Here is a 25532-nt window from a genome sequence, read left to right on the forward strand (position 1 = left end):
CCCCAGATATCGACCCTACGATGGTCACATTTATGAAAAATGGGCCAAGGATTCAAAAAAGGACCTTGACCGTGCTTGGAGGTCCTGCCAAGATAAGCTACTTGATCTCTCTGGACCCCTTGCTAAGATCTTAGAATTGGCATATTTGGCTAAGGAGTCTAACGCTCTGATCGACCCAGATGTCCTTGTGGGTTGGGCTCAGAGAGCCATTTGCCACCTGGGTAATGCCAACGTGGCAATCTCTACCGAGAGAAGGCACTCTATTTTGATGCGCATCAATCCCCAACTGAATGAACTCGCTACTCCTGAAGCGGGTCAGGTGGCCACGGGCCTCCTCTTCGGAGCCCCTTTCATTAAAGATCTCTCTAAATTCGCAGCTACCTTAAATTCTATGGACAAAGCACAGTTATCCCTAAAGAAAGTTTTCAGGGAAACTCTTTTTCGGAGGGCCGGACGTATGCGGGGTCGCTCGTCAGACCGCCACTATTATCAAGGCCCCAGACGTGAATCCTTTGCCCGCGGACGTGGGTATAACAGAAACCAACAAGCAGACTCTACTTTCTACCCCTCGCGGCCCCGCGGAGGTAGAGCCCGTTATCGGAAGAACTACTACAAAGGACAGCGAGGTGCCTCCCAAGACTCCCCCAACTCAGGTGAGACTCATTCCTTTCTCAGAGGTGATTTTTGGGGGCAGAGTTCAGACATGTCTTATAGAATGGCAAAAAATGACCAGTGACCCATGGGTGTTAGAGACCATTCAAGGTTTTAAGTTGGAGTTTTATCAATCCCCTCTCCAACAGTCCCTTCCCCCTTCCACATTTTTCCCGTCACAACCAGGAGGTCATAAGTCTGGAGGTTCAGGCTCTCCTATAAAAAGGGGCGATCTGTCAATCTGTTCCCCATCCAAGGGGCTTTATAAGCCCCATCTTTCTGGTAGACAAGAAAGGTGGGGGAATCAAGATTAGTTCTCAGGCTCAAATAATTTAATGCCTGGATAGTCTACAGGCATTTCAAAATGGAAGGAATTCATCTTTTAAGAGACATCCTTCAAGAAGGGGATTGGTTGGTTTGCCTGGATCTAAAAGATGCATATCTGAGCATTCCAGTTTTTCCCCCTCATCGCCGTTTTCTTCAATTCTTTGGCTAGGCCAATGTTTTGAGTTTCAGGTCCTTCCCTTTGGGCTTTCTTCAGCTCCTTGGTGCTTTACCAAGGTGATGAGACCAGTGGTAGAGTCTCTTCGTGCCCATGGAGTGCGTCTGATCGTTTACCTCGACGATCTGATTATTATGGCTCAAGACCCCTTAGTCCTGCAAGATCACTTGACGTGGACAATCCACCTTCTTCAGAGTCTGGGTTTCTTGATCAACCAACCCAAATCTTGTCTCCTTCCATTTCAGCAGATAGATTTCTTGGAGTTCTGGATAGATTCGGTGAAGACCCAATTGATTCTTCCCCCTCAGAAGGGTCACAATATAAAGAAGGAATTGCTCCTATTTTTGTCCAAACAGAGGGTGTCCTTGAGGAGCTTAGCCCGGATGGTGGGGCTTTTGTCTTCCTCGATTCAGGCTATCTTTCCGGATCCCCTTCAGTACAGAGCCCTTCAACACCTCAAGATATCTCATCTGCAGAAGGGCCTGTCATACTCGGACAAGGTACCTCTCTCAGCGGAGGCCCGATTGGAAATAGCATGGTGGCTAGATCATATGAAGGCCTGGAACGGTCGGGCGATATTCGGCAATTCCCCAGATGTGATTCTGGAATCTGATGCCAGCAGATGGGGCTGGGGAGCTCGTTGCGGGTCTTTGACCACGGGAGGCCGGTGGTCGGAGGAGGAACTTCACCTCCACATCAACTGTCTGGAGCTTCTGGCCGGTTCCTTTGCGATCCGAAGTGTATCTCCCCTGAGATCGGATTGTTGCATCCTTTTGAGAATGGACAACATCTCAGCGGTCAGGTGTGTGAACAAACTGGGTGGTACGAAATCTCAGACCCTGGCTCGGCTTACCAAGGAGTTCTGGCAATTTTGCCTTCAACACCGCATCTCAGCAATTGCGGAATACCTGCCAGGGGTGAGCAATGCAGTAGCGGACTGGAATTCCAGATTCCTTCGGGATGGCAGCGATTGGAAGCTCCTCCGAGAAGTGTTTCATTATCTGAACCAGAGGTGGGGTCCTTTCTCAATAGATCTGTTCACCTCGCGACTGAATTGCCAGCTCCCCCTCTTCAGTTGGAGACTGGATCCGGAGGCGGTGGCCACGGATGCCTTCCTTCAGGACTGGCCCCTTCATCGGGGATATGCCTTTCCCCTGTTTAGCATGATTCCTCAAGTCCTGACTCAGGTTCGCCGCCAGAGAACCAAGATTGCCCTCATGACCCCCCTTTGGAGAACTCAAGCCTGGTTCCCTCTAGCTCTGGAGTTGTTGTGCGACTACCCACTTCTGATTCCCCTGCAGTACAATCTATTGCTGGACCCTCTCGGGAATCCCCATCCTTCAATTGTGACAGGCATTTCTGAACAAGCTTTCAGCTACATTCATCAGGCCTGGTCATCCAGCACACATAAACGTGATGCCTCTGCTTGGAAGCGATGGGTGTATTGGTGTGCTGAACGGGATTCAGATCCCTTTAGTGCTGATGTCAATCTCGTAGTTAATTTTCAAGCATCGCTAGCAGCTTCTGGTTTGGCCTACAGATCTGTAAATAATTATAGATCTTCTATATCTGCCGGGCATGTTCCAGTCTCTGGTAAGCCGGTTGGTGAACACTTTGTGGTTTGTAAGTTGATGAGAGGCATCAGCCTTTTTAAACCTCCCCTGCCTCGCTACTCGTCTCTTTGGGACGTTAATGTGGTGCTTTCTTTTATTTCCTCCTGGCCAGATAATAGGTTCCTGTCATGTAAACAACTTTCAGCTAAACTTACCCTGCTCCTTTGTCTCATCTCCTGCAAAAGAGTGTCAGATGTTAGAGCTTTGGGCCTGGCAGGAAGGATTTTTTCTCCTAATGGAGTTTCTTTTTCTGTCTCCAGACGCACTAAGACGGGCACGACTTCTGTGTCCTACCCGGCTTTTCCTCACAATTCTAAATTGTGTGTAGTTCAATGTTTAAAAGTTTATGAAGCAGCTATGGATGAGTTCATGAGAGACCCTAGGGGACAACTTTTAATTGCTCTTCAGCAACCTCTCAATCCAGTCTCATCGGCTACTTTGGCGAGATGGATTAGATGGCTTCTTTCTGAAACAGGAATTGATGTTTCCATTTTCGAAGCACATTCAGTTCGCGGGGCTATGGCCTCAAAATCCTTTAACTTGGGAGTGAGATTAGAGGATATTCTGAGAGCAGCGGACTGGTCCTCAGAGTCGACACTTAAGGCCTTTTATTACAAGCCCATATTGGATATCGCATCTGTGGTGGTAAATCAGCTTTGAGCTAGCATAATCTGAGCCTCCGGTCCTGACATAGAATAAAATTAATCCGAGCTTTCGCAACAAGAATTTTCAATTCTATTAAGGACACAGAGGCGAGGATTATCCCTCCCTGATTGTAACAATAAGACATAATTTTACGAGTTAAGTATCTTGATATAAATTTTACTGTCTTATTGTAATACCCACCCAGTTTATATGTCATTTTAAGCATGATTGCTGACATTATGGTGGTCATTACAACCCTGGCGGACGGTGATAAATCGGCGGTAAGACCGCAAACAGCCCGGCGGTCAAAAAAATGGAATTTGGACCGCGGCGGTAACCACCACTTCACCATTCCGACTGCCATGGCGGTAATGACCGCTGGGCTGGAGGTTGCGGTCTCCGGCCCGGCGGTCGTCACTAGACCGCCAACGGTATCAGGACCCTGCATACCGCCATGGTTTCTGGCGGTTGGGAACCGCCATGAGAACCATGGCGGTAGGCACTATCGGTGCCAGGGAATTCCTTACCTGGCACTGATAGGGGTCTCCCCCACCCCCCACTACCCCCCACAAGTCCTACCCCCCACCCTCCACCCCCCTGCCAACCCCCAAAGGGGGTACACACCCCCTCCCCACCCCCACCCCAACATGCACATACACGCACCCCTACACACCCAACATGCACATGCACGCACCCCTACACACACACACCCCCAACATGCACATACACGCACCCCTACACACACACATACACCACGAGAACACATACCCGCACACATACATTCAGACATGCACACCGACCGACCCGCACACATATCCCATACATACAGCACCCCCCGCACGCATACACGGACTCACACACCCCCTCTACACACTCACACGCACACCCCCATGCATGCACACAACACACATCACCCCCTCCCCTAACGGACGATCAACTTACCTTGTGCGTTGGTCCTCCGGGAGGGGACGGGATCCATGGGGACATCACCGCCACCAGAACACCGCCACCAGAACACCGCCACACCGAATCATGGGATGTGATTCTGTGGGCGGTGTTGTGTTGGCGTGGCGGTGGAGGTTGAGCAGCCTCCACTTTACCGCCGACCGCCAGTATGGCTGCTGGCAGCTTTCCGTACGGATAACATCGGAAGGCTGCCAGCGGTCATAATACGCGGTGCGGAAGACCGCCACAGCTGGCGGACTTCACTGCGGCGGTAACTTGGCGCTCTTGCGAAAAGACCGCCAATGTTGTAATGAGGGCCTATGTTTCTTGCCATGTTCTATAACTGGTTATATTTCTTTTTTCCTGGGGTTCCATCAGAAATAATGCCAGTTTTAGCATTTGGTGGATTTCTTGACTGTTTTTCCTCTTCTGGAATGCCGTACCCTTCATGGACGTTTGGACCTTTTGAGTTTTCCTGGTTGGGATCGTTCATTTGTAAACTTTCCGTATTGACTATTGTTGGTTAAGGCGTTCGCAAAGAAAGAGGAAGTTCATTAGCCTCTGGTGTTTATCTACTGTATTCTCTATGGTTGTGACGTGTATACTTTGAATGTTGGGTATATTTTTCTTTTAATAACATCTTCTCTGATTGGCTGCTGATTGAATTAAAGCATAGAAAGAGAAGCATAATCCTCACCTCCGTGTCCTCAATAGAATTGAAAATTCTTGATGCGAAAGCTCAACATTTTTTGATTGCCGCGGCATGCAGACTGGCGGTCTGGGAGTGAAACGATCTGACTTGCAGTGACAGCGAGGGCGAGGTTTGGTTACTGGCGGTCATCGTGGTATCAGTGCCCTGTGAGACGCCCCGGGTGGTCCGGAGGGCAGGTGGGGCTCAGGTGCTCTGGAAGATTCTGAAAGGCTCAGGGCCCACCTATCAGCTGTTGCACCTGCTGCACCTGCGAATCCTGCCACCGAAAAGAGTGAGAGCAGCTCGGAACCGGGCTAATAAGATGACCTTTCAGCAGCCTAAAGCAGGTCATACCAGCCTGAGAGGTGACCGTGGTAGCTCCGGTTAAAAAAAAGAAGCAGGACAAGTTGAGCTTCCCAGCATGACCCAGAGAAAGGCCCTTGTGTAGGATAAATCTCGCACACGGCCACTGCCACTTCATGTGACATGCCATTCAAATACCAACATCTTGTATGTGGAAGCCTTTTGGCCGCAGCTTTAGTTGCATTTGTTAAAGTACAGCCGTTCATAAAGCCCAAACGAAACACATGATCTTGTCTCAGGTGATAAATCATAACGTCGGGCATAAATCACTGTAGACAGGTCATAAATCATTTTACATGTGTCATAAAGCATAACATCAGTCATAAGTCAGTGTAGACAGGTCATAAATCATCTTACGTGCCAAAAATCAATCTGTGTCACTGACCCCTGGTCATAAAACTGTCCATCGTTACCCCATGACATTGCTAGATGAATGCTTAGCGCCTGTGCCAGTTCGGCGTTTACTGTTGTTGGTTGATTCTTGAGCTTGAATTTACTGTCTGTACCGAGAGGAGGGGTGATGCATTATCTCATAATCTTAGGTCCAACTCACTAACGTGCATAGTCTGTTGTGCTGCAGGAAAAGGGGTCAGTACACAGCGCTCGCAGCCCAAACTGCCAGCGCTGTGTACTGACCCCTTTTCCTCTCTGACCACCTTACCCTGCCATGAGGCATCCCAAGGCAAGGGACCGGTCTGTCACCCTGCGGTGGCCTTTCCAACTCTGTGAGCTCGTTCAAGTTCCAGCCTCTGCCACGCTGCCCGGGGGCTTACGTCCGCGGGCAGCTCCCCCTGCTTGCTGGCTCTTTTCAGTGACAGACGGTCGATGCCATGGCTGCCCAAAGGTTGGACCAGAATATTTCTAGCCCTTTATCGGATAGGTGCACCCCATCCTGCGCCAAATATTCTGGTCACCTCAAGTTGATTAATCCATGCCTAATGGTCTCCAATCCATTTGCCCTGCAAAATGTTGCCACCGCTGGATTGAGCTACTCCCTGGACCTCTCAAGGGCACTGGAGGACCTTGCCCCTCTCCACGTTTGTCTAGGCACAATTTCTGACCACAGAGGCTTGTGCTGCCTACCATCCTACCTGCCCAACCCAGGCCTCTTCTGACCATCCCCAGCAGTTCTCCCTAGCTGCACTAACTCGTTCCCACCAAGTCGGATTATTAACAAGTCGAGCTCCCCTGGGTGCCGCTGACATTGGTTCTCTAAACTAGCCTGCAGGTGCTCCCAGCGCATACCTGATTGAGCTGCCCATCTTATGGTGGTGCTGGATGGCCTGGGCTTCAGGGTGCCCCATTTACTCCACCAGCGTTCCACACCCCGCACAAATGAGTGGCCCACAATCAAAACCGTTCTTCACCGTCCTCCTGTCAAAACAAACAGTAATAGGTTGGGTGCTATAGGCAATCCCTCTCTTTTTTTTTTTTTTTTTTGAGGGGGGGTGGTGATTTGGCTCTAAGCTTCGCCCTCCGGTGCTATCCATATGTAACTCTTGTAGGCCGCTGAACGCCAGTGCCCAATTCCTCTGATGCTGTCTGCTTAGAGGCCCCATTTGGCTGCTGTGGTTGCCGTCCCAATGCAGAAAGAGTGGGTGCCAAACTAATTCGCCAGTAGGCCTGCCTTTGCCAGCGCCATTTTTAACACTGCCTTTAACTGAAACTTGCTAAGCCAGGCCCCGTCATTGTGCTTGTACAGCGGGCCCCGACCAGGCGGCCGGATCGCTAGGTACACCACCACCCAGTGCACCGGGCACACATCGCTCCTTATTAACCTTGCCAGCCTAACTATCTCACCCCTACCCTGTTGATCGGTCTTGGACTTTCTAAGGATGACTTCAAGGCCCCCTGCCAAGACTCACACGTCCTGCCCCTGTAGGCACGACCCTCCGGTCTCCGTCCGTGCTGGCGCCACCAGTTCACCGACTTTGAAAGCCCCAAGAATGCCAGCGTGAAATCAGCCTTGAACAAAGTGACCTCTGAAGAGTCCCTACATGTTGCTGGTAACACCTCCACTAAGCGAGCAAGTGTGTCACACTCAACGGGCCTTCTCGTATCCTTTCTGGACCCCTCTAGGTGCTTCCAGCCTTTCATCGCTGTCCTCAGTTAATGGGATGCTGTTGGGTCTACCCCAGTGTCTAATTTCACGCAGTGGGCCACTGCCGCCAGATGCGCTTGCGCCAATGATCTGGTTTTGTTACCCTTGAATGCCCACTTGATGAAGCACTCTGCTGCTGCTCCGTAGCTTGTCTATCATTAAATAAATGCAACCCAGTGATTGCTCTGAATGTCTTGAGGCAGGCTGCATACCTGCTCGCTGTTTTTGGTGCCAATGCATGTTGCACGAGTTGCCCTAGGGCACTCCTACCAGGAACCACAGCTCCACCGGGAAAGGTGTCATGTTCTTCTCTGCTGTCGGGGCCAGCACCCTGAACTTCTCCATCTGGGACCGAGACAGATCATTTGCCTGAGCATTGTTGATCCCCTGCACATATTTTGCCCTCAATTCCAGGTTGTTCCTCAGCTGCAGGAGCACCAGTCTCCTCAACAGTCTGAGTACCTTGGGGCACCTTGCTGCCCCTGTGTTAATGGCATGCACCACCGCCTGGTTATCTGACCAAATTGATAGTTTTAAATTGCCCAGTTTGGCACTCCAGATGGTGAGGGCCACTACAATGGGGAAAAGCTCCAGGAAGGCTATATTCCTGGTCACCCCAGCTTCCGCCCACTCCGGAGTCCACAACTTTGTGCACCAGTGATCCCCTAGTATCGCCCCGAAACCCACACTGCCTGCCCTGTCTGTGTACAAGGCTAGATCCTCATTGGTAACCCAACCTTTTCTCCATATCAAGAACCCGTTGAAGTCTATCAGGAAAGTTAGCCAAGTATTAAGGTCTTGTTTTGCCCTGCGCTAAGTCGGATGTGGTGGTGCTTTCTCTTCCGACCTCTCGTCAACTGGGTTAGCCTCCTAGCAAAGGCCCGCCCCGCTGGGATGATTCTTGTGGCATAATTCAGTTTGCCGATCAGTTCCTGTAATTCGCCCAGGGTAGCTTTCTGTTTTTGGCCCAACAGGTTGATTTTTTGCTTTATGTCTTGCACTTTGTCCTCTGGGATTCTTGCCATGCCAGCTACTGAGTCTAACGCAATGCCCAAGAACACTATTCTGGTGGCGGGGCCCACCATTTTGTCTGATGCTATTGGCACCCCTATCTCCTTGGCCAGTACGTGGAATGCTCACAGCAAGTTCCCACACTCGGCACTGCCCTTCTTACCCAGAAACAGGAAATCGTCCAGGCAATGCAGTTTACCCCCTTTGGGGTGGTGCTTGTGGAGGGACCATTCTAACACGCATGCAAACTTCTCAACGTATGCACGGGATATGGAGCAGCCCATAGGCAGGGCCTTGTCAAAGTAAGTCCGCCCTTCAAATTGGAAACCTAGGAGGTGGTAGCCATCAGGGTGAACAGGTAGCAGCTGAAAGGCTGATTCGATGTCTGCTTTTGCCATCAGCGCCCTGGGACCTGCGGACCTCACCAGGTCCACTGCATCATCAACTGATGCGTAGCAAACTGCGCATTCCGCGGGGTTGATGGCAGCGTTGACTGACTCCCCCTCTGGGAATGACAGGTGGTGAATCAGACGGTATTGGCCCTGTTCTTTTTTGGGTACTATGCCTAGTGGGGATACCACCAGCCCCTCGGGAATCCCTCCCAACAGGGGACCTTCTTCCCTGCCCAGCTCTAATTCTTTTGTGATCGTCTTGCGCACAATGTCTGGGTGTGCCTCCGCTGAGCGGAGGTTCTTGTATCCTTTGGGGTGGACCTGTCTCCCCACTGGTATTCTAAAGCCCTTCTCAAATCCCTTGCATAGCAAGAGAGAGTCTGTCTTATTGTGATAGTCATTAGCTAACCTCTTAATGTGTTAATGTTGATGGGGGAGCGGGCTAGCACAAATCCCTCCCAACAGGGTCCCGGTTGTCGCCTGAGGCAGCTATTTCTTCTTAGTCCCTGTCACCCCTGCTTCTTTTGCATTCAACCATGGGGTGCCCTTTCTCACAAGTGGATCATACATGTCTGAATTTGCATGCTGGGCCCCAGGTGCATTCGTTCTTGTCATATTTGTAGCACAGTGATGTGGAGGCTTTCCTTGACTGTCCCCTCTCCATCTCTGAAATTGCTTCTGCTTAAGAAAGGACCTCTGCTTGTCCTGGTACCCTCTGAACTGGCTTTTGCGTGAGGAGTGGTCATGTTTCCCCATCCCAGGTCTTGCCTCCCTGGCCACCATCATTCTATGCATGTAGCTGGACACGTCCTCTTCGTCCCATTCCATGTCAGGGTGCTCTTGCATCTTAACTCTAAAACTCTTAATCTTAGACGCATACAACCATAGATCCTTCGCACAGTGGGGGAACTCCTCCACAATCACACAGGCCATTATTCTAAACGCATCCAGTCAGTTGTCAAAATTCCTTTCTCTCCTCACTTGAGACCTTTCCCTCTTTTCTTCATCCTTCCTATCGCATGTGGCGAGGTCCAGCCCCTCTAACTGGATCTCCAATAGGGAGAAGATGTCTATGAACCCCTTACGCCAAATGCGCTCTTTCACTTCTAATGGTACAGAACTAGCTAGCCCCGTGGCCTTTGTTACCATGGATGGGTGACCAAGGGTGCCCCTCTTGTAGGCCTCTGGCGCTAGGCCCTCTTTGTCAGTGGTTTGTTGCTTCATGCCTCATTGGGAACGGTCTGTGTGGCACCCCCCGGCGCAGGTCCTGAGCCTGTGGCCCCTGGTTGCACTCCTCTGGCTGCTCTGCTCATTACGGCCGCACCATCCCTGACATTCTCCGGCCCTCAAACTTTGGCAAACAGCAGCGGCGCAAAGGATTTCAAACAGGCCTGCACAATTGAACTTATATGCTTACCCTCCGTTGGTCTTGACTTTCTGCTGGTGCTGGCCGCTGCCTCTTGCTGTGCCTTTGGCCCGACCCCATCAACTTTTATTTTCACTATCTTCTTGCTGTCTCTGCTGGAGATTTGCTTCCTCTTCTTGGGGCCCTCCTGCTCCTCAGTTCCTTCTGCCTGGCCTCCGCCGAGCTCCAAGCTCTCGCCACTGACACTGGGGACCTCCAAATTGTGGTGGCCATTCTGAACGCACCTCGGCTCAGCCAGCATCCAGTCTTTGTTGTGTGTGGTGGCTGCTTCCCTTGCTGCCTTTACTATTTCTTCTATATCTTAAGTTTCGAGCATGCTTGCTGGCTCAGCCATTCAGTATGCTGGTCTTGGCATCTCCTGTTGTTGCTGTTAAACTGCCTGGCTTGCCCTTTGCGTGGTTTGGGTCGCGTTTCCCTTTGTGGGCTGTCTCCCAACCACTAGTCCACTTTCTGGGTCCTTGACTTGGGTTGCGTTGCCCACTAACGGGACTGTCCCCAGCCAAACTTGCTGCTACGGCCTGAGTCGCGTCGCCCACTGGAGCTGTCCCCAGCTGCTGTCCTCTGCTCGCTCTCATGTTTTTGCCATTTGCCTAGAGGCCGCCCTATTGGCGCGGACCGCGTCGGTGCTTCTCTGTGGCTGTTTAATTGTTGTTATTAGCTCTTACATTTTCACAGTTTGCCCAGGGGCCGCCCCTCTGCCCGGGCTGCATCAGTGCTTCTCTGTGGCTCTTTAATTGTTGTTATTAGCTCCTACGTTTTTGCTGTTTGGCCAGGGACCGTCCCCTCTTCCTGGGCTGCGTCAGTGCTTCTCTGTGGCTGTTTAATTGTTGTTATCAACTCTTATGTTTTCGCCGTTTGCCCAGGTGCCGCCCCCTCTCAGGCCGCATCGTTGCTTCTCTGAGGCTGTTTAATTGTTGTTATTATCCTGCGATCAATGCCTATCACATGTCTTCGTGCTTGCAGCTCTTTCTTAAATGGGAAAGAGCCTGGATGGGAGAAGGCTTGTACGCCTTGTCCTCCGACGCTGCCCTGCCCCTTCAAGGTGAGGGAATCCCTTGGAGGGTGGGGTTCTGCCTACCCGTCGCCAGCTCAGCGACCACAGAAGACCACCTCACTTTATGTTGTGGTGAAGTTGCCCTGCACCTTTAAGGCAAGGGAATCCCTTGGAGGGCGGGGTTCTGCTTACGCGCCGGAAGCGTTGTTGGATCCACTGCCTGCCTGGAGCTGCCTTGCCGGCTCAGTGACCACGGAACACCTCCTCCCTTTATGTTGTGGTGCCTCCCCAGCAGAGTTGCGTCGCCCACGTGGCTGTCCTCTGCTGTGTCCAATCTTTTCGCTGCGGAAGACCTCCTGTGGTGATACACTCTCAGCAGAGTCGCGTCACCCACGTGGCTGTCCTCTGCTGGGACCGATTCCGTGTTGCTCCGGTTCCACTGTTTGAAGAGGGAGGGGTGGGGGGATATCGCAGTCAGTTTCCTGCCTGCCCATGTTTGCTGCCCCTGCTTCTCCTGCTGAGTCACGTCGCCAAAGCTGTAGCAGTTCTCTGCAGGCCGCACAGGAGTTCCAACAAAAGGAGAGATGGCAGCAATCCTCTATCGCAGTATATCTTCCACTTCTTGCATCCGGTGCTACTGGTCCCAAGAGTGCCCTGATCTTGCGGGAGCCCCGCCACTTATAGGGCACAAGTGTCCTGCGGGCACGATTCAAACATTGTGCGGCCTCCGCATTGCCCAGCGCTTCGCGCCACTTGTGCTTGCGCCACCCCCCCATTTCCGGTCCGGTTTGGGGAGGGCAGCTGCTTGCCCCCGCCATCTTGCCCTCACATCCTCGGGCCACCGTTGCCAGGCCTTGGTGCTGTTTACTGCGCCAGCCTACTGAGCACCCTGTGGGTGCGGGCTTCTGCCAAAAATCAGCGGGTCCGAAGAGTGGTAAACCCTGTTCAACAATCACTGGCTATTTCGCAACAGCCCCGGCGCCAAATCCCGTCTCCATCCCTGTGGCAGAAGCTGTACCTGAGACAGAGCCTGAGGGGAGACACTGATAAGCCCGTGGAAGGAGGACTGGCTACAGAAAACAGTAGTATGGAAGTCATGGTGGTGAACGCGGTCTATGGACCTGTGACCAATGGCTTTATTACTGCACTTCAGACCACAAGCTTAACGTGTAAGGATAGTCTACCTGGCCCTCACCAGGACCCTCAAACCTAGCACAACCCAGGCTTAGGGGACAACTTATAGGTCAGTGCATGCTGCGATGTGGGCAAGGTTGGATATGTGTAGTATCAAGAGGGAGTACTGGTGTGAACAGGCATGACATTATGGAAAGTGGCAGCCCAAGTGTCTGAGAGACAGGGTGGCACTTGGTGGAAGGGCAAAATTCCCTTCCTGCTACAGAGGTACCGCTGGTGGAAAGCAAAAGGGATGGCCTCACAAAAACTGCCTTCCAGATTTCACAGTGTGCTAAGGGCTGCATAAAATGCGAACAAATCTTCTTTAGACAAATTACAGTCTATTCAGAACGCGGCAGCACGCTTAACTTTGAATCTCCCTCAGTTTACATCAGCTAGTAGATGTGTTTCATCCTTACACTGGCTCCCGATTAAGAAGAGAATTATTTTTAAAATACTCTGCCTTACTCATAAAGCATTACAGTCGGAGGGATGCGATTATTTGAAGTCTATGCTGCATCTCTTTCAACCATCGAGACATTTGCGATCCTCTTCTAAATTTATGATCAAGGTGCCTCGCTGGAACAAGGCCAGATGGGGAGACCGGGCCTTTACGGTGGAAGCAGCCAAGCTTTGGAATGGCCTGCCCCTCTCGCTCCGTCAAATGTCGATTCACCTGGCCTTTAGGAAGAGCCTTAAAACCTGGCTTTTTGCAAATGAGTCTTTGTTAGGGTAGCTTGTGCTGTTTTCCTTTGTCTCTGGTTTGTCTAGCACTTCGATGCTTCGGCCGGAATGCGCTCTATAAATAAACCAATACAATGCAGCAGTGGTGGGATCAGTTCTCTTAGATCAAGGCAATATTTATTTTTCTCTCACAGAGGAAACAGATGCTTCTAAACCTGCACTAAGCAATTCTGGTGATCTGCAGTTGTCACTCTCTGGGGTTGGTACCGCAAGTTCATTTGCAGAATCATTTGTGGTACCTCTTGAGGGTTCAAGTACCACAGTCAGAGAGGTCAGACAAAGGAAGAGACTTTAAATTCAAGCGAATGTCAAGGGCGAAGGTAGAGGACTTCCCCCTCCTGTTCTAAGGACTATTCTGCAATGCAATATGTGAATGGGAAGATTCAGGTGACTCAGGAGCAACAGGTCTTGGCTCCTCCTGTTAAAGTCAAGCTTAGTACCCAGGCCATGGAATCGGATGAGCTGTGTAGGAAAATGGATCCTTGTTGCAATTACCCCCCACACACTTTTTGCCTGATATTGATGCTGACTTGATTGAGAAGTGTGCTGGGACCCTGCTAACCAGGCCACAGCACCAGTCTTCTTTCACTAAAAATGTACCATTGTTTACACAATCGGCACACCCCTGTCGCACAGATAAGTCCCTTGTAAAAGGTACCAGTGGTACCAAGGGCCCTGTGACCAGGGAAGGTCCCTAAGGGCTGCAGCATGTGTTGTGCCACCCTAAGGGACCCCTCACCTAACACATGCACACTGCCATTGCAGATTGAGTGTGTTGGTGGGGAGAAAAAGGCAAAGTCGACATGGCATGCCCCTCAGGGTGCCATGCCCACAAAACACTGCCTGTGGCATAGATAAGTCACCCCTCTAGCAGGCCTTAAAGCCCTAAGGCAGGATGCACTATACCACAGGTGAGGGCATAGCCGCATGAGCAATATGCCCCTACAGTGTCTAAGTCCATTCTTAGACATTGTAAGTACAGTGTGGCCATATTAAGTATATAGTCTGGGAGTTTGTCAAAACGAACTCCACAGTTCCATAATGGCTACACTGAATACTGGGAAGTTTGGTATCAAACTTCTCAGAATAATAAACCCACACTGATGCCAGTGTTGGATTTAATAAACAATGCACACAGAGGGTATCTTAGAGATGCCCCCTGTATTTCACCCAGTCCTTCAGTGCAGGACTGACTGGTCTGTGCCAGCCTGCCACTGAGAGATGAGTTTATGACCCCTGGGGTGAGAGCCTTTGTGCTCTCTGGGGCCAGACACAAAGTCTGCACTGGGTGGAGGTGCTTCACACCTCCCCCCTGCAGGAACTGTAACACCTAGCAGTGAGCCTCAAAGGCTCAGGCTTTGTGTTACACTTCCCCAGGGCACTCCAGCTAGTGGAGATGCCTGCCCCCCAGACACAGCCCCCACTTTTGGTAGCAGGTCCGGGGAGATAATGAGAAAAACTAGGAGGAGTCACCCCCTCAGCCAGGTCCACCCCCTAAGGTGACCAGAGCTGAAGTGACCCCCTCCTTGGAAAATCCTCCATCTTGTTTTGGAGGATGTAGCCCAATAGGGATAGGGATGTGATCCCCTCCCCAAAGGGAGGGAGTACAAGGAGGGTGTAGCCACCCTCAAGGACAGTAGCCATTGGCTACTGCCCTGTGACCCTAACACACCTCTAAATTAAGTATTTAGGGGTGACCCTGAACCCAGGATTTCAGATTCCTGATGACCTCACAAGAAGAAGAAGGACTGCTTAGCGGCAACCCCAGCAGAGAAGGAAAGGAGCCCTATCGTCCCGTCTCCTACTTCAAAAAGCTGCAAGAAGGGAAGCAACACGTTCTGCAGGACCAGCGACACCTGACAAACCCCCAGGGGACTACCTGCATCACCGAGGACCAAGAACTCCAGTGGGCATCGGCTCTGCCCAACCAGAAGAAAGGAAACTATCTTCAAAGGGACTCTCACTTCACTCCTGAAGCGGGAGTCCCTACCACTCTGCACCCGACGCCCCTGGCCCGTGTCCAAGAAACCAAGCAGCCAGAGAGGAACCCCAAGTGACTCCCACGACGTGTTCACCCTGGGCTGACCTCCCTGCACCCCCAAGACGACACCTGCAGAGGGAAACCAGAGTACCCCCTTGACCGCGACTGCCCGGGACGAAGAAACCCAACGCCTGGAAGAAGCACTGCATCCGCAGTCCCCAGGCCTGTGAAGAACCGACCACCGGGGCAGCAGTGACCAGCAGGTGGCCCTCGCCCTTGCTCAGTCGGTGGCTGGCCCGAGAAGCCCCCTTGTGCCCTGCCTGCAACGTCTGAGTGACCCCCGGGTCCCTCCATTGATTTCTATCACAAACCCAATGCCTTGTTGGCCCACCACCCCTGTGTCGCTGAGGGTGTACTTTGTGTGCCTACTAGGGACCCCCCCAGTGCGCTACAAAACCCCCCTAGTCTGCTCCCCGAGGACGCAGGTACTTACCTGCTAGCAGACTGGAACCGGAGCACCTATGATATTTGGGCCCCCCTTTGACCTCTGCATCTGACCGTCCCTTTGTTGCTGGTGCTGGGTTTTTGGGGTTGACTTGAACCCCCAACAGTGGGCTGCCTATGCCCCGGAGACTGAACTTGTAAGTGCTTTAGTTACCTCAAATACTAACCTGTACTTACCTCCCCCAGGAACTGTTGAATTTTGTGGTGTCCACTTTTAAAATAACTTATTGTCATTTTATGTGTACGTTACTGTTTGGATTCAAAGTTCTACCTATACATAAGCAAAGTACCGTACATTTAATGTACTTACCTGCAATTTGACTCTTGTGGTTCTAAAATAAATTAATAAAATAATATGTTTATATATAAAACCTATTGGCCTGGAGTTAAGTCCTTGAGTGTGTGTTCTCATTTATTGCCTGTGTGTGTACAACAAGTGCTGAACACTACCCTCTGATAAGCCTAACTGCTCAACCACACTACCACAAATAGAGCATTAGTATTATCTATTATTGCCTCTTGGGGAACCCCTGGACTCTGTGCACACTATCTCTCATTTTGAGATAGTATATACAGAGCCAGCTTCCTACAAGCCGTCATTGAGCCTTATATATAATTCGATAAAACAGCTCCAAGACGTATCTCATAATGACAGCTGCAGGGCACAGGCAGCAACGAAATAATTGCAGGGAGCAGTTAGAAAAATAAACAAGATGTGTACGGAAATCGGTGAAAGGATCTCAGCTATTGAAGACAGGGCCGTGGCCCTCAAAATGGACATTGGTGCTCTCAAAGATCAGACAGAGGCTATGAATCTCAGTTGGTGGACATTATGTGGCAGCTAGAAGATTTTGAAAATAGGGACGGCTGAACAATTTGAGATTTCTTGGGATTACTGAGGGAGCAGAAGGCAACAACATTCAGACTTTCATGCTGTCTTTCCTTAGGGGCTGACCTCCTGGAACTGGGCTCTGTGAAGTCCAAAGAGTACACCGATTTCTCCTAATTCTTAAAATGAAAGAATCAATGTCAGGGGACAGACCCAGGGTGATTATAGTTTATTTTGGCAATCATTTGCTCAGACAGGCCATCTTTGAAAAAGCCCCCCCGTATGGCAGGTGTAGTTTTAATAGACAGTCTTTCTTTGTAAGACCTCACTTCTGTTACGCAACCATTAAAAGGAGGTTGTTCTTAAGGCAGCTTATAAAACCATTCCAAGCTGCGGGGAAATAGGCTTTCTTAATTAGTCAGGCTTGTTTGAAGGTCAATTATTTTAAGGGCAAGACACACTCCTTCACTTCTGAGATTAAAGCCAAGGATTACCTGAAGGAACTATTGGCAGGGAGCTAAGCAGTGTTAAGCATTTGACTATATTCACTGATCAATTTTTTTTCTTTACTTTTTTGATCACGGGATGCATTAACAGAATTTAATAGAAGTGATGATGTTGTTCCCTGGGGTCTCAGGAAAGGGGATCTGTTATTTGATGTTGATATTAGAATTACTCTTGCAGATACATGATGTGTATGTGATGTAGATTGTATGTTGGAATGAGGGAATAGAGCAATTGGCTGATCCAGTTGGGTATAGTACTTGAGGTCAATTTTGAGTATTACTGCTCTGTTCTTTATATAGAGTTGTCCCTCTGGTCAGCTATCGTACTGCACTGTATTGACTGCTGGGGTTGGGGGACCGACGTTGGAAGTCATCACTCAGGCCTTGGGTGGTCTGACTGGTTCGGGAGACTGGCGGGGGGCTCAGGATGGGGGTAAAGGGATGGGGGTTGGTGGTAGGTAGGGTGGGAGCAAAGGATGGAGGGGAGGGGCAGGGTGTGAGCTGCGGAGTAGGGTGGGAGGCAAGGCCCTTGCACAAGAGGAGTGGAGTATGTGTGCCTTAAAGCACGCCAGGTTTTACGGGACCCAGTAAGGTCGCAGTACGGGGCAGTAGAGCCAGGCTTTATATGTGGGTGGCTTCATCCTAACCTATGCCAGGTTTTATGGGACACAGTAAGGTTGCAGTACGGGGCAGTAGAGACAGGCTTTATATGGGGGTGGCTTCATCCCAACCTATATCAATGACACAGTTATGCATAGCAACTATAAATATCTGTGGATTGAAAGATAGCGCTAAAAGGCAAAAGGTAGCCCTTGACCTAAAAGCTCTATGGGCAGACATTCTGTGCCTCCAAGAAACTCATAGGTAAGGAACCAGGAGGCATTTACTGGAATCTTTGGGCTTCTCACTTGTAGTGGGGACTCTGCAAGCTGTCAGGACATGGGGAGTGTTAATCCTGGCCCAGCGGCAAGTTTCTTGTTTTAGATGCTGCTTGGCTGACAGATTTGGAGGGTGGGCTATTGCTGAATATCATAGTCTAAAATGCTCTTTTACACTATGTTCAATATATGAGTCGACTCTGGATGAGCCTGCGATTTTTGTTTGGCTAAGATGCGAGTTAGCGCTCTGGCCGACCCCAATTATAATCTCAGAGGTTCTCAATAATAATATGGTTAGAGGGCTTTTAGAGGCAGGGGTTAAGTCTTATTCTGGCAAAAAGCCTAAAATATTCAGATCATTGGTGCAGCTGGGGAAGGATCATAGTTTGACTGATGCATAGCATAAAATTAGATCTCTGGATCCTGGCTTTACGTTTCTTTCTGAACCACATCAATAGCATGTCCGACTTGACTCATTTTTGATATCCCTTAGTCTGTTGCAGGGGTGTACGATAGAGAAATTCCCAAGGGCTATGTCTGATCATAATCCCCTAGTACTGGAGATTCCTTTGGAGGACCCAGATGGGATGCAATATAATTGGACATTTGAAAGGGTGCTGCTTTTTGATGAGTAGTATATTTAGCAAATGAGTAGGTGAATATTGGAGTTTTTTTTTATTTCAGTATATGGGGGTGCTGCCCCTGGAGTGGTCTGGGATGCTTTAAAGGCTGGTGTAAGAGAAGAGACACTTAGCCTTAGTTGTAATCAAAAGACAAGACAGCGCCAGCAGGTCATGGAATTTTACAGGGAATTAGACAGGGCCGAGACTCAGTTAATTCTGGATGCCACTGAGGGGATTGATTTGAAGAAAGCCCAGCATGCGGTGGCCGTAACTAAGGCAGCTATTAAAGATATTTCTCCAAGGCAGGTCGCAGAGAAGTCTCTAGTCTGAAAGCGTGAGTGCCATTCGTTTACTGAATCGGTGGCGCATCTATTGCATATTAAATATAGGCAGAAGGAAAAGGGGGAATTGTCGAAATCAAGGATAACCAGGGTCTTTTGATAAAGGATTGAGGTGCGATCAGGGACGTTTTTGGGAAGGTTATGAAAGGCTTTATCAAGATGAACAGCGAGAAAGCAGAAGTATCTGGTAATTCTCCTTCTTTGAGTAGATTAGCAGTAGAAGATCGTGAGGCTTTGGATTCCCCTATCTCAATGGAGGAAATCAAATCTGCCCTCAAAGCATTGGCTACAGGGAAAGCAGTAGTTACTGATAAAATTCTGTTGGAGTTTTATAAAGTCTTTTTCCTCTCACTCAGGTCAGTTGTGGCTGAACTGTTTTTACAGGTCCAGATACTGACGAATATTGTGGTCTTCTTAAAGAAGGGGAAACAACTGCAGAAGCCCGGGTCTTATAGGCAAGTCACTTTATTCAACAGTGATACTAAATTGTGTTCGAAAGTTTTGGCCTCAAGGTTAAGCTGAGTTATTGGGGCCGGAGTATCATGGTGGCAACATGGGTTTATCCCAGGATATGGAACTACTGATCATATCTGGTGCACTATTACGCTTTTGGATGTGGCGGCCTATGTGGGAGACCCTATGGCATTAAGGGGGTGATTCTGATTCTGGCGGGGCGGCGGAGGCCGCCCGCCAGAATTCCGCCCCCATTATACCGCTCCGCAGTCAGAAGACCGCAGAGGGTATTATGAGTTTTTCCCTGGGCTGGCGGGCGGTCTCCAAAAGACCGCCCGCCAGCCCAGGGAAAAACTCCCTTCCCACGAGGATGCCGGCTCGTAATCGAGCCGGCGGAGTGGGAAGGTGCGACGGGTGCAGTGGCACCCGTCGCGTATTTCAGTGTCTGCAAGGCAGACACTGAAATACTTGGCGGGGCCCTCTTACGGGGGCCCCTGCCGTGCCAATGCCATTGGCATGGGCACGGCAGGGGCCCCCAGGGGCCCCGCGACCCCCCCTACCGCCATCCTGTTCATGGCGGCTTTTCAAGGGGGGGGTCAGAATCCTCATGGCGGCGGAGCGCGCTCCGCCGCCATGAAGGATTCCCCCGAGCAGCGGTAAGTCGGCGGGAGCCCGCCGACTTGCCGCTTCTGACCGCGGCTGAACCGCCGCGGTCAGAATGCTCGTGGGAGCACCGCCAGCATGTTGGCGGTGCTCCCGTGGTTGGTGGCCCTGGCGGCCACCGGCCGCCAGGGTCAGAATGACCCCCTAATTCTATTAGATGCAGAGAAAGTATTTGATAGGGTCTCCTGGGATTTTTTTTAAGGGCAGCTATGTGGTGGTTCAGGATCGGAAATTGTTTTATTAGTATGGTAAGGGCTGTTTACTATAAACCCATTGCTAGAGTGTAGATAAAGGGGGTGGTAATCTGGACCAAATCAGATCCTGAGAGGTACTAGGCAGGGGTACCCTTGTTCTCCTTTCCTCTTTGCCCTATATATTGATCCCTATTGAGAAGGTTGAAGTCTAATCATCTGATAGAACCAGTGCAATCTCAGGGTTGGAACACTAAAGTTCTGGTTTACGCAGATGGCATGTGACATTTGACCCTGACACGGCTCTGAAAGAGAATGAACAGGAGGTGCAAATATTTGGGAAGAACTCAGGGTATTCATTGAATCGGGACAAAACCCAAATTGTGGTTAATAAATATGTATGATTTAATGACATATGGATGATAGAAAAGGCTATTCATTTACACATCTGGGGTTATAATTACTGCAGACTTAGATCAGTTTGTAGAGGCCAATCTTGCCACGGTTATTCAGAAGGCCAAAACTGACTTTCATAAAATGGATAATCTGCACTTGCCTATTGTTGGCCGCAGTAATATTATTAAAATGCTGTTCCTCACGAAAGATTTGTATTTTTCAGGGCCATCCCACTTGAATTTGAACATCACTGGTTCAAGGTCCCGGAGGAACAGGCTGGTAGATGTATATGAGCATTTGCTAAATCTAGAAGATCCCTGAAAGATTTAACACTCCTGAGAGAAAGAGGGGGTTGGACTGTCCCGAATTTCAAATGTTATCATTGTTCAGCAGCTCTTCAATATATGTGTATACTAGTTGGGGGTAGATTGGACTGGGTGAAAGGTAGTGTGGTACCATCCATGTATGAGCTTCTGATTGGAGAAGAGGCTCGGGCTGTTTCTGATACAAATTGAGCCAAGCTATTATAAAAAGGCCCAATTGAGGCCGCTTGTGAGACCTGGACAGCAGTGCGCAGGAAGCTAGGGCTGAGGCGGTTAAACTACTATACCCCTTTACAAAGGAGTCCCGTTCTCCCGGAAATTATTAGGGATGGTTGCGTGTCAGGGAAAGATTGGGATTAAGGAGATTGGGAGATTTTTATTCGGGTGGTAGTATAATTTCCTTTGGGGAGCTGCGGGGGAAGCATGAGGTTAAACAGCGAGAGTTCTTTAAATATTTACAAATCTGGGATTTCCTTTACAGGAAAGAGGAGAGTCCTAGTGGCTTCTCTAAAGTAGAGCTGCTGCATTATATTATTTAGAGCGGGGTGATGAATGTTAAATTAGCCAAACCCACAGCTTCCTAAACTCTCTGTCTACTGATGACCTATAGCAGCAGCAGCAGGAGAAATGGCGGTGGAAGCTGGGCACTCCTGATCCCACGTTCCTCGAGTCTCTGGAACTTTCCCAAACAGTATTATGTTCTGCTTACTTGCAAGCGCAACATTATAAAACTATCTTTGATCTGTATTATACCCCAGCCAAAATTTCCAAAGGAGGCAGGGGCATGGTTGGTCCATGCTGCTCAGGTTGTCCGCATCCAGAAGCAGATTGAACTCAACATTTGTACTTGCCCTCTGCTGGAGTCACTTAAAGGGAGATATTACCGTTTTTAGAGATATACCTACAAATCAAGTCAATACTATTTGTTTGTTTTAGGGGTACTTAATGATGCTGTTCCAAGGCCCTACCAGTTACTTTTGTTTATTGCTATGGCAATTATGTATTGCCTCGGCCTGGTTAGAGCCGAAACAACCATCTGCTCAGCCATGGTTGGCGAGACTACTTGTGTTATCCAGCCTGGATAGGGCGATCTATTCATGCAAGGGCAGAAATGCTAGGGAAAAGGGGATGTGGATATGGTCGCCACCGTGGGAATGGACAGATGCTTATTAGGGGGTTTGAGATGATAGGATTAATCATGTCACTAGATTTAGGCATATATGACAACAGAATTAATTTGTGTTATATGATGGCATTATGGGGGAATCACTGGGCTAAGCACAATAGGCACTTTTTCTTCCTTGATTGTGATTTTAATTCTTGTATTTCTTGTTTATGAAGTACGAGTAATGTTTTTGACATAGCAATGGAATATTTCACTTTATTTTCTCCTCATGTGCAGCATGGATAAAATGTGCAATAAAAATATTCCAAAATAACTAAATTAATGTACTTGCCTCCAGGGACAACCAAACAAACCTACTCACCTGGTACTAGGATCACGACGAGGACATGTGCAACATCACCAGAGTAGGATCCTGCCCTACAATGATGAGATTGTCAACATACACTATCATGCACACCCTTCTTACACAGAGGGACTTCACTACCAGTTTCATCAGCTTTGTGAAGTATCATGGTGCTGATAAGAGCCCGAAGGGGCGTACTGGGAACTCATACCAACATTTGCCCCATAGAAACCTTCCATCTTGAAGTGCCTGTATAATTTTCCAAAGTTTAAATCCTTCTGATTCAATACCAATCTGTAACCCCAGCCTTTTTTCAGTACCATGGTACATGTTGCTTACGAACCCTCTGGGGTGGGGCTTTATGACAGGAATCGCATCCTTGACGAGCAGTTCTGAAATTACTGCGTCTATGAAAGTACACTCTTGTAGGAGAAAAAAGTAGCTGTCTGTGTGGTGGGACCTGACTTGGTGTGCCATAAAATTCTAGTTTGAAAGCATGCACTGCCTCTAACACCCATGCATCCCTTATGATCATCTCCCAATTGTGCACAAAATGTTCAAAATACGTCCCCCCAAAAATTCTGTAACATTTAAATCAGCATTACCTGAATATCCTGGGTTGGAGCTTCCTCCTGCCGAAGCTCCTTTACAAACACCTCTGTGGTACTCGCCACGGCCACCTGTAGAATGAGGGTTGGGGTGAAACCCTATGGAGTTCTCAAAACAGGGGTATTTCAACTTGAGGGATCCTGGTGTGGGGTTCAAAGCCCCTGTTGCTTCTATCCGCACTAGGAACGAGATTCTCGTTCCTGGCAACAGATGGACGTAACAGGGGGCTTGACTTAAGGAGAGTATGCAACCTGACCCCCACACCAGATCCCCTCGAGTTGAGGCGCATGATACCCAACTATTGCAGGACATTACACAGTGGATCCACTGATGAGGTTTAATGTGGACCAGTAATTTGGTTTAAGACCTTTTTTCTTTATATGCACCTTGTTTTTGAGCAGAAGTGATACTTCAAGGTCCTGAAGAATGTCAATACACCTCTGTTGAGGGTCTTGTTGGCAGAAATATGTTGACCACTGTTCTTCACCCCCGTCTTCAATCCTGGCCCAGACAGGCAACAATAAAGCTACCTGCCTATTCTGTAGTTAGTTTTAATTATCACTATCACAATTTTTCACATACTTTCATGCTCTACGTACTTTAGCACCTTTTGAGAACTCCATAGGATTTCAAGTATACACCAAAACCTTCAAAGAGCTTCTCCTTCTCCATACAAGGAGCTGTAGCCTGCACCGCTATTTGCTGTCACGATGCAAGGAGATTCCCTATGATGAAGCATGCCATCTCTGGTGGGTGAGGGAATTGTCCTAAAAAAGGAATACTTTCTTTCAGCTAGGCTTTCACTATTTGTCTTACTTAGACCTGGGCGTTTTTTTGTGTGTGAATGATATTAGTGACTGGGGGGCGGAGCTAGCCGCGCAGCAAGATGGGCGTCACGGTGTGAGGCTCTGCCGGACTAGGGGCTTAACTCCTGCATTTCTCCTGATTCAGGGGTGCTGCAGGCGCGCCCCCTGACTGGAGAAGTCTGTGAGCGGACTGGGCTCCTCCCGGTTTGTTCATACGTGGGCTTGCTGCCTGGGGAGCTGGTGCGGCGCCGGGGCCCTGCCGGCGTCCAGCTGGGCAGGAGGCGGGCGGCGTGTTTGGAGCCGCCAGGCTGCCGCGAGACTGCTGTGGGGCCGCGAGGGGCTTTTTTGCGGCTCCATCGACGGGAGGTGAGGAGAGCCGCGGGCGGTGGGGCCCTCGGCGGTCTTGTCGGGCCACGGCCCCCCGGGAAGATGTGAACGCGGGCTTGGCCCTGCTGGCGCCGCGTGGATGCTCTGCGGCGCGCGGCTGCCTGGAGGCACGCGCCACGGTCGCTGGGCCTCCCCGCCTTGGTGGTGACGGCGGAGGCTGGGGGGGGTCCCCCGTGGCCTGGTTGGAGGGGGGGTGATCGGTGGTCTGGCCGGGCCGCGGCCCCCCACACTACTACCCGGGAAGTAGTAGGCCTAGTTGGGCCTAGATTGATGCCACGCGGCTGCGTGGAGGCGCGCGGGCGGAGGTGGGACTTCCTGCCTTGGAGGTGGGACGGTGACGGAGAGGCCTGATCTGGAGGAGGTCTGCTGGGGCCCTTAAAGCGGTGGAACTTTGGCGGTGGGGGGCCCTGTGAGATATAGGCCGGGGAGGGCCCATTTTCGGTGGACTACTGGGCGGCTGCTGGGGGGGCCTACGTTGCCCTGCATTGTCGCCGGCCGGATCGGGCCGGGAGGGAGGCCTTGCTGAGATAGACGATCGGGAAGGACAGCGGGTAACAGGAACGGCCGTGATTGTGCAGGTTTTTGCACGGTACTATGAGGACTTGTATTCGGCCCCTGCTGTGTCAAATCTTGAGGCAGCGCAGGCTTACTTTGATGACATCAGTCTGCTCTGGTTTGATGACAAGCACAGGGCCTATCTCGATGAGCCCTTCTCGATGGAAGAGATCAAGGCAGTAATTAGTGGACTGCCTGGTGAGAAGGCGCCGGGCCTCGATGGCTTGACCCCTGGCTTCTATAAGGAGTACTCTGATATTCTGGTTCCCTACCTGTTGGAGGTCTACGCTGAGGCGTTGGAGGCGGGCTCTCTCCCCACCTCCTTGCTGGAGGCGCTGATTGTTACCATACTTAAGCCAGGCAAGGATCCTTGCAGTTGTGATTCGTATCGCCCACTCTCCATGATTAATGTTGACAATAAAATCTTGGCTAAGTTGATTGCACTTCGGTTGCAGCCGTTGATGTTGCGGCTGGTGCTCCCGGACCAGTCTGGCTTTGTGCCGGGGCGGTCGACTGCGCATAATTTGCACACGTTTTTTGCGGTGTTGGGTAACCTCGCGGCGGAGGATGAGGCGGCTGCGGCGTTTTTGGATGCAACAAAGGTGTTAGATTCCCTGTCCTGGCCATATTTATTTGCGCTGCTAGGCAGGGTAGGTATGAGTGCGCGTTTTATTGGGCTGGTTCGCTTGCTCTATATGGATCCGGTTGCGAGGCTCCGGTTGAATGGATGTATCTCAGAGCCCTTCCCGGTGGCTCGGGGAACTCGG

The 25532-nt window shown here is 50.3% G+C and overlaps 1 long non-coding RNA gene across 2 annotated transcripts in view; it reads right to left on the minus strand.

Annotated features, from left to right (window-relative positions):
- LOC138286476 (uncharacterized) overlaps positions 1 to 12231 on the minus strand; it is a 73956-nt gene extending 61725 nt beyond the window's left edge. Inside the window, exon 1 of one of the 2 annotated variants that reach the window (XR_011201998.1) lies at positions 10332 to 12226. This is a non-coding gene — a long non-coding RNA (uncharacterized lncRNA). Of the gene's footprint in view, positions 1 to 10331 lie in introns of both variants that reach the window. The other variant, XR_011201999.1, reaches the window with a different exon arrangement.
- Between the last annotated feature and the right edge of the window lie 13301 nt (positions 12232 to 25532).

This window comes from Pleurodeles waltl, chromosome 3_2 (assembly GCF_031143425.1).
Source record: "Pleurodeles waltl isolate 20211129_DDA chromosome 3_2, aPleWal1.hap1.20221129, whole genome shotgun sequence".
Lineage (NCBI taxonomy): Eukaryota > Metazoa > Chordata > Amphibia > Caudata > Salamandridae > Pleurodeles > Pleurodeles waltl.